This window comes from Sinocyclocheilus grahami, unplaced genomic scaffold (genome assembly GCF_001515645.1).
Source record: "Sinocyclocheilus grahami isolate Dianchi unplaced genomic scaffold, SAMN03320097.WGS_v1.1 scaffold682.1, whole genome shotgun sequence".
Classification (NCBI taxonomy): domain Eukaryota; kingdom Metazoa; phylum Chordata; class Actinopteri; order Cypriniformes; family Cyprinidae; genus Sinocyclocheilus; species Sinocyclocheilus grahami.
Genome location: NW_015505861.1, coordinates 266,131 through 274,950, shown reverse-complemented (window position 1 = coordinate 274,950; position 8,820 = coordinate 266,131).

The window sequence follows — 8,820 nt, the reverse complement described above, 5'->3', positions numbered from 1 at the left end:
TTCCGTAATCCCCTCCTATCCTATTGGAAGTGGTCACCCATCACCAGCGATGGGACATCCCTCCTCCTCCTCCTCTCTGGGACCCTGGCATTGATGGTGTTCAGTGATCCTCCTAACAACCCAATTCCCTCCAAATGAACGATAATGAGAAGATGAACTAAATCTATCTATCTATCTATCTATCTATCTATCTATCTGTCTGTCTGTCTGTCTGTCTGTCTGTCTATCTATCTCTGTCTGTCTGTCTGTCTGTCTATCTATCTATCTCTGTCTGTCTGTCTGTCTGTCTATCTATCTATCTCTGTCTGTCTGTCTGTCTGTCTATCTATCTATCTCTGTCTGTCTGTCTGTCTGTCTATCTATCTATCTCTGTCTGTCTGTCTGTCTGTCTATCTATCTATCTCTGTCTGTCTGTCTGTCTGTCTATCTATCTATCTCTGTCTGTCTGTCTGTCTGTCTATCTATCTATCTCTGTCTGTCTGTCTGTCTGTCTATCTATCTATCTCTGTCTGTCTGTCTGTCTGTCTATCTATCTATCTCTGTCTGTCTGTCTGTCTGTCTATCTATCTATCTCTGTCTGTCTGTCTGTCTGTCTATCTATCTATCTCTGTCTGTCTGTCTGTCTGTCTATCTATCTATCTCTGTCTGTCTGTCTGTCTGTCTATCTATCTATCTCTGTCTGTCTGTCTGTCTGTCTATCTATCTATCTCTGTCTGTCTGTCTGTCTGTCTATCTATCTATCTCTGTCTGTCTGTCTGTCTGTCTATCTATCTATCTCTGTCTGTCTGTCTGTCTGTCTATCTATCTATCTCTGTCTGTCTGTCTGTCTGTCTATCTATCTATCTCTGTCTGTCTGTCTGTCTGTCTATCTATCTATCTCTGTCTGTCTGTCTGTCTGTCTATCTATCTATCTCTGTCTGTCTGTCTGTCTGTCTATCTATCTATCTCTGTCTGTCTGTCTGTCTGTCTATCTATCTATCTCTGTCTGTCTGTCTGTCTGTCTATCTATCTATCTCTGTCTGTCTGTCTGTCTGTCTATCTATCTATCTCTGTCTGTCTGTCTGTCTGTCTATCTATCTATCTCTGTCTGTCTGTCTGTCTGTCTATCTATCTATCTCTGTCTGTCTGTCTGTCTGTCTATCTATCTATCTCTGTCTGTCTGTCTGTCTGTCTATCTATCTATCTCTGTCTGTCTGTCTGTCTGTCTATCTATCTATCTATCTCTGTCTGTTTGTCTGTCTGTCTGACTGATTATTGATTCAGTTCTGGAAAATTGTCAAACGTGTCTATAACAATTACAACTGTCCAACGCTATTCATAAAAAAACTTGTTTATTTACATAAGTAATTAGCTTAAAATTAGATTAAAAGTGACTATTCAAGGTCATAACTGTGTCTGTTAAAATGTCTTGTTTGCATGATCTTCCATAGAGCATTCATCTTTATATATAGTCCATGGTATCCTCCGTACAGTAAGTTGCCTTATGTTATGTTTGAGACATCAATAAAGCCACAAGAAAAAAAGGCAGCCAAACCATCCGCAATGTGCCAGAAAGTCACATAAGGCCAGTGTTTACCATAACGAGTAAATATGAGATAAAATGTGGTAAATGAATGAAATAAATAAATCAGAGGATCACCAGGCTGTTTCCAGGCAACGGTTGTGAGGTGCAGAGATTCATGGCCACTGGAGGGCCCTTATAACCACTGTTTTTAGAAGAACTATCCTGTATCTCTCCAGTGTCTCGGAATTATGAGCATTAGGATCTCTAAGAACTATTGTTCCTGAATGATTTTTTGTTTTTCTGAAGGCATGAATGCATGGGACTAAGCATTCAACTATGCCTATTCATTGATGTTTTCTGAAATATAAACATAATGCAGTCTCTTATGAATGATGCTCTTGTAGTTCAAATGCTTGTCAGTTTGCCAACCCTGCAGAGCATTGCTACCCAATTTAATTAGGACATGTGCCATTACACCAATTTTAAGAGATCAATATTTGAAGTAATATGTCATTTTGGGTATATTTTTCTCATCTTTCATAATCAAAAGCATGAATATGGTACAAGACTTTTTAAAATCTGCTTTAGGACACCTCTGAAGACCAGGTTTCCTGCTCTTTAATGATCATCATTCAGTCTGGCCACTTTGATTGCGCATAAAAATAGAGCAGAACTCCCCAGGGAAGGTCATTACCGAGTGGCACCGCTGCCGTTAGGGCCACTGTCTGTGGACCAATCATTTATTTATTTGAATCCGAGCATGAGAGAAGCGCTCAAAGAAAGACACGGCTCAGCAGGACGGCTCTGTTTTCCTGTCTTCAGGCAGGTTGTTTGTGATAGTTTGTCATTTCATCCCTTCATCATTAAAGTATAGAATGTTTAAAACTTTAGCCATTTCCTTGCAATACATTATGCCTGGGATTTAGTATCCTATTTAGTGCCTAGTATAGAGAAGTCTAGCTACTTTAATGTTTGTCTAATATGATCTACTTTTAAAAGTAATATGTATGTAAAATGTAAATGTAAAGTATGCACTGGTTACTTTTTTATGCAGCTCTATGCAGGGATTGAACTTTCAAGATTAAAAAAGGATGCAAAAGCATAATAAAATGATTATAAAAATAGTTTAAAAAAATGTCTAATACTGGTTTAAATAATTACAGAATGAATATAGTTTATTTTTCTAACTCATTTGTATTATTATGCAAAGGCAGGTCGAATTGTAAAAAAAAAAAATTCAAGTGGGATGGTGGGGCGAGGGTTCCTTTGATCACAAATGATTACAAAATTTGTAAACATTTTTATTTAACAGGTTTATTTTATATTGAACTATGGTTTATGAGCCGTTTTCCTTGTGTAGGCGGAAAAATGTGAAAATTTTATTTTATTTTTATTTTTTTGGGGACATTAGTTCCTCACAATACAGGTTAAACCAATGCACAAACACGCATGCATGCACACAATCTCTGTCTTATTTAGGGATGTATGCTATTGACAAAATTTATATAATATTTTTGGGGCAGATTTTTGTCAATAACGATAATTAAACAATATTTTGCTGAGTGTGTTTTTGTGCTGGTTTAGGCTTGTCATTGATAAATAAATATGACACTAAAACCGCCAGTAGGTGGCGGCAAGTGTCTGTTGTAATGAATGATTCATTAATTCCATCAATCAACCGATTCGTTCAAAATGGCTGATTCAATTAGAATCGAAGCTAGTGACTGTCTTTATGAATGGATCATTGAATAATTGGCTCACTTGATTTGTTCAAAAACAGATTCATTCAGGAAAGAAACACCAATGCATACACACACACACACACACACACACACACACAGGTTTGTTTCTATGGTTTATGGGGACTCTCCATAGGCGTAATATTTTTTATATTGTACAAACCGTATTTTCTATTGCCCTACACCAACCCTACCCCTAAACCTACCCCTCACATGAAACTTTCTGCATTTTTAGATTTTCAAAAAAACTCATTCTGAATTATTTATAAGCCTTTTGAATTACGGGGACACTGAGAATGTCCTCATAAATCACCTTCTCATTGTAATACCTATGTCATACCCATGTTATTATACAAATTTGTGTCCTCATAAACCACATAAACATGCACACACACACACAGATGCATGCACACAATCTCTGTGTCTGTGTGAGTGCTGCTCCGAGACGCACAACAGCTCTGCTCCGGCTTTGTTTGGAACTATTTAATTGTTTAATTCACAAACAGTAAAAAAGACAAAATGTGTCTAAAATGTAACTCATACCAACTCACAAAACTAATGAATGCATAGCTGATAGAAAAAGCTGGATGACTAGTGATTTCCTAAGGGCCTTATTTAAATGAGAATATATAGAGAACATGAATGAAGTTTATTTTAAAACAAGAAAAATCGTATTTGTTTTATTTGCCAAAATTTGGCAAGTATATCCATTCATTGCCCAAATATAATCCAAATTATTTTCAAAAAAAATTTATGAAGATATAAAGGAGACCATTTACTAAATTTTTCAGATTATGAAGATCAAGACGTCTCTGACCAGACCTCCAGATAAATAAATAAACATCTGAGATGTTCAGGGTGATCACTTGACTTTTTTATTTATTATTAATTTGTCAATGTCATTAGGATATGTCCCCAAAACTTTCAAACTGGCTGTTATTAAGCCTCTCATTAGAAAAACCACAACTTGATCCTAGAGAATTAGTTATTTACAGACTGGTCTCAAATCTCCATTTTCTGTCAAAAATACTAGAAAAGGCAGTATCTTCTCAGCTATGTTCCAGTCAGGATTTAGAGCAGGGGTCTTCAACTAAAATTGTTTGAGGTCCACGAATGAACCCTCCTCACCACCCGAGTTCGGAAAATTATTTAAAAAAAACATGAATTGATGGTTTTTGCCAGGGTATCTGCAGGATATTCAAGCTCAAATGTAAGACTTTTTAAGACCTGCACAAATAAAATGAAAATGACAGTAAAAAGCAAGAAATACAGTTCAGATGCAGGGTTTCACAAAAGCAAAAAGTTAAATAAAATGCTAAACTTCACAGTTCAAACTAATTTTTTATTTTATTTTAAGAAAATTGAGTTAAAAGTATAAATAATTATCAATTATTTACATGTTACCCTTGGGAGATATCATCAGGAAACATGGTGTTGGCTTTAATTGTTATGCTGATGATACCTAACTCTATATTTCTTCACGTCCCGATGAAACATACCAACTCACAAACTAACGGAATGCATAGCCAAAAACAGGGGTTTTAATTATTGGACCAAAAACCTCTGCATGTAATAACCTAAAACACTGTCTAACACTTGATGGCTGCTCTGTTAATTCCTCGTCATCAGTTAGGAACCTAGGTGTGTCATTTAATAGCAATCTTTCCTTTGAAAACCATGTTTCTAGCATTCGTAAAACTGCATTTTTCCATTTTAAAAATACAGTATATCTAAATTACGACTAATGCTCTCAATGTCAAATGCAGAAATGTTAATTCATGCATTCATGACCTCAAGGTTAGATTATTGTAATGGTTATTGGGTGGTTGCTCTGCGTGCTTAATAAACAAACTCCAGCTGGTACAAAATGCAGCAGCTTGAGTTCTTACTAGAACCAGGAATTATAACCATATTAGCCCGGTTCTGTCAACTCTGCACTGGCTCCCTATCGAACAATGAATACATTTTAAAATCTTGCTAATTACTTATAAAGCCCTGAATGGTTTAGCTCCTCAATACTTGAGCAAGCTCATATCACATTATAGTCCTTCACGTCCGCTGCAATCTCAAAACTCTGGCCATTTGATAATATCTAGAATATCAAAATCAACTGCGGGCGGCAGATCCTTTTTCTACTTAGCGCCCAAACTCTGGAACAATCTTCCTAGCATTGTTCGGGAGGCAGACACACTCTGTCATTTTAAATCTAGATTAAAGACCCCTTTAACCTGGCATACACATAATACACTATCGCATTTCTATAATTCAAATCCGTTAAAGGATTGTTAGGCTGCATTAATTAGGTCAACCGGAACCGGGAACACTTCCCATAACATCCGATGTACTCGCTACATCATTAGAAGAATGGCATCTACGCTAATATTAGTCTCTTTCATTCTTATTCCGAGGTCAGCGTAGCCATACGGATGCAGTCTGTATCCAGATCAGATAGAGGATCAGCTCTGCAGCCTGAATGTCAGAGGAGACCATGTCAACTAGATGATCCCCTGTGAAGACCGCGTCAACTAGACGGCCATCGGGGAAAGATCACAGGAACAAGACAAGTCCTCTGCACAATCTGACCTGTGTTGCAGCCTGGAATTAAACCACACCATGCAGGTTTCGTCTGGCCAGAAGAGAACTGGCCCCCTGACTGAGCCTGGTTTCTCCCAAGGTTTTTTCTCCATTTCGGTCACCGATGGCGTTTTGGTTCCTTGCCACTGTTGCCTTTGGCTTGCTTAGTTGGGGACGCTTGACTGATCGCACAGACACTACTGGAAGAGAGCTGAACTGGATGATGACATCACCTGACTTGAACTTGAAAAATGATTTGTTATTGCATTATTGGCAATCCATTTTCCTGTGCATCTGTAAAGCTGCTTTGACACAGTCTGTATTGTACAAAGCGCTAGATAAATAAAGGTGACTTTACTTGACTTGACCTTGACAGACCACACAGGTGCAACAATCCAGAAAAAATCGAATGTTTTTTTTTACATGCCCGTCGTATTCAAGCTTCAGTGATTTCTCAGTTGAACTCTGCACACACTCCTACAATATCTGCCACCTACAGCAAACATGGGATGTAAGCCAGATGCAAGACTATGATGTTAATCCAGATCTATCATTGTGCTGTCACTCACACACGTTATATTTCAGTGTAAACATGTCTTTGAAACAAACCTTATAGTTACAATCCCTGAACACCCATTTTCTGGTTTGTATCCGTCTTCTCTGTAAGTAGCTTTGCACTTTTATTATACCTCACATCAATTGAATCCATTGCTAGAACTGGCTATATGCACATTTTTAAAGTCATTGCTCAAAAAAAGTGCAATTATAAAAACAAACGCTATTTGCTGTATATAGGGTTACTGAAAAAGACACGATTACGACAAGACAAAAAATCCAAGTGTTTTAATTCATATAATCAAATGTATATTGTTTGAAAGTGCTAAAACAGTCAAAGATCACAAAGGTACATCAAAACATCCCTTATAAAAGTGATTCAATGTAAAGTCAGTCTAACATCTGAAGAAACAAAACAGAAAGACTTCAAATAGTGGATAAAATGATAACCTTATAATCCTTTATAAAATATTAATGACAACACCAGTAGTGTGAAACTGTCAATCATTAAACCTGACACCCTGACTTTAAATTGGATCTCAGACACTGCATTTACTATTTCGCCTACTATTTATTAAGTTACATAACAATCATGTCATCGTGTAGGCCTAAGCTTAGATGTGCAATTATGTCAGTTATAGGAAAATGTTTCTGGAATTGCATGAATCAATGCTATTCTAATAAAACGTAACTATACTAAACATTCCATAATCACTGAAAGGCTGTTTATGATTGCATTCTGCACGCTTTGTAAAACTTTTCTTCCTGTTTCTACAGACCCACATGGAAACGTACAATAGATTTAAACAAGGAATGAATGAACACAACAGCAGGAAGATGTCCGCTTTGGTAATGTGGTGTACACAGAAGGTTAAAGCTTATCAGGACCAACCCGTAATTGACATGAGTGGCATTGCAAAAACGAAGACAAAAACACTTTGGACAGCAATGGTTACAGTGCTTGTTTGCAAACACGAAGCATCGCTTTAACTCTAAGGTGACAGCGGCGTTGCTAGATAATTAATAATGGTAGGCCTATATATCAAGTGCAAATGATGATTGTTAATAATTGAATCAGGGTAATTAAGTACTAACAATTCAAGCTGCTAAAACAAAGGACAGAAAAATATGCGCATACTATGCTCTTACCTTTATGTATTATTAAATTATTCATCTTAATGATGGTTTTATTGGATTGCACAAATGAGTTCTAGTTCATACAATTAATTCTTTAAGCATGAATCTCACAAAAACAGTGTACTGTGTGATATTTCACCCCAAAACCAAAAGTACATATTTTAAATGCAGAAATTCTTAATAAAAAAAAAGACTAATCAAATGATATCTAAATATATATTCAGTTATTTTTGCATTTTGAGAGGGTGGGACACTTCTTAAATGGTCCTAAATTAAGCTTAATTTTAAGCAGAATATAATCGATTGTTTTTGCTTTTAACTTGAGTAAATATGACCCAAACTGTACAGGTTTTATGAGATTCACCCTTTACATTTTGCTGTTCGAACTATTTTAAACCACATTTTTTAAGCAAATCATTGTATACACAGAGCCATATGCACATGCCGACGTGCAATGCAAATGAAAAGGAAGAAGCAGAGAGACAGAGCAGCCATAAATGAGAATAAAACAAAGCAATTGACACAGTCTCTGTCAAGGCCTGGGTTAATCAGCATTGCCATGGCGAACTATTTTGCAGTTTATAATGTAGTTTTATTCTTCTTCCGGACAGGTTTTACCACTGTTCCCAGCTGAAGTCATCTCCACCTCCAAATATCAGGAAGAAACCCAGAATGGTCAGAAAAATGACACAATTGCCTGCCATTACTAGGCCACAGGCGCCCCACTGGATCTGCAGAAGAAGAGAGCCATTCGTTTCATTCATGGTGACATATTTCATTCCGTGTACTTTCTGGTTTGCCATTTTAGAAAGAATATTCTGTCTGTATATGCTTTTAAGTCACTTTGTGGACATGTGAGCACTAAATGCAATTTGAACAAAAATGTAATGAAATTTAATCAGTGCCTGCACAGTGATGTCAGAATTCTGCTATAACCTCTGAGCTATTATTTTATGAGTTGTATGGGTCATATTTTTACCTGGAAATCTAAATAAACAAGAATGGAAGAAAGACTATTTTCAAAAACATGCAATATTCCTCCCCAATTTACATTACTATAATGCAAAAAACATCCACATTCTCATCCGAGTTATTATAGTTGACAAAAACTAAAACTGAAAGCAAAATTAAAACCATAAAAATATTTTTGCTATTTGAAATAAAATAAATGTTATCTGAAATAACCAAATGTTATAAAATGTTACCTGAAATAACTTATTTTAGCTAGTTTCCAAGGCAACTTTACTTATTTGATTTTGGTTTAACCTGATGTACTAAAATAAGTAAAACTGAAATAAAAATGAATACAAC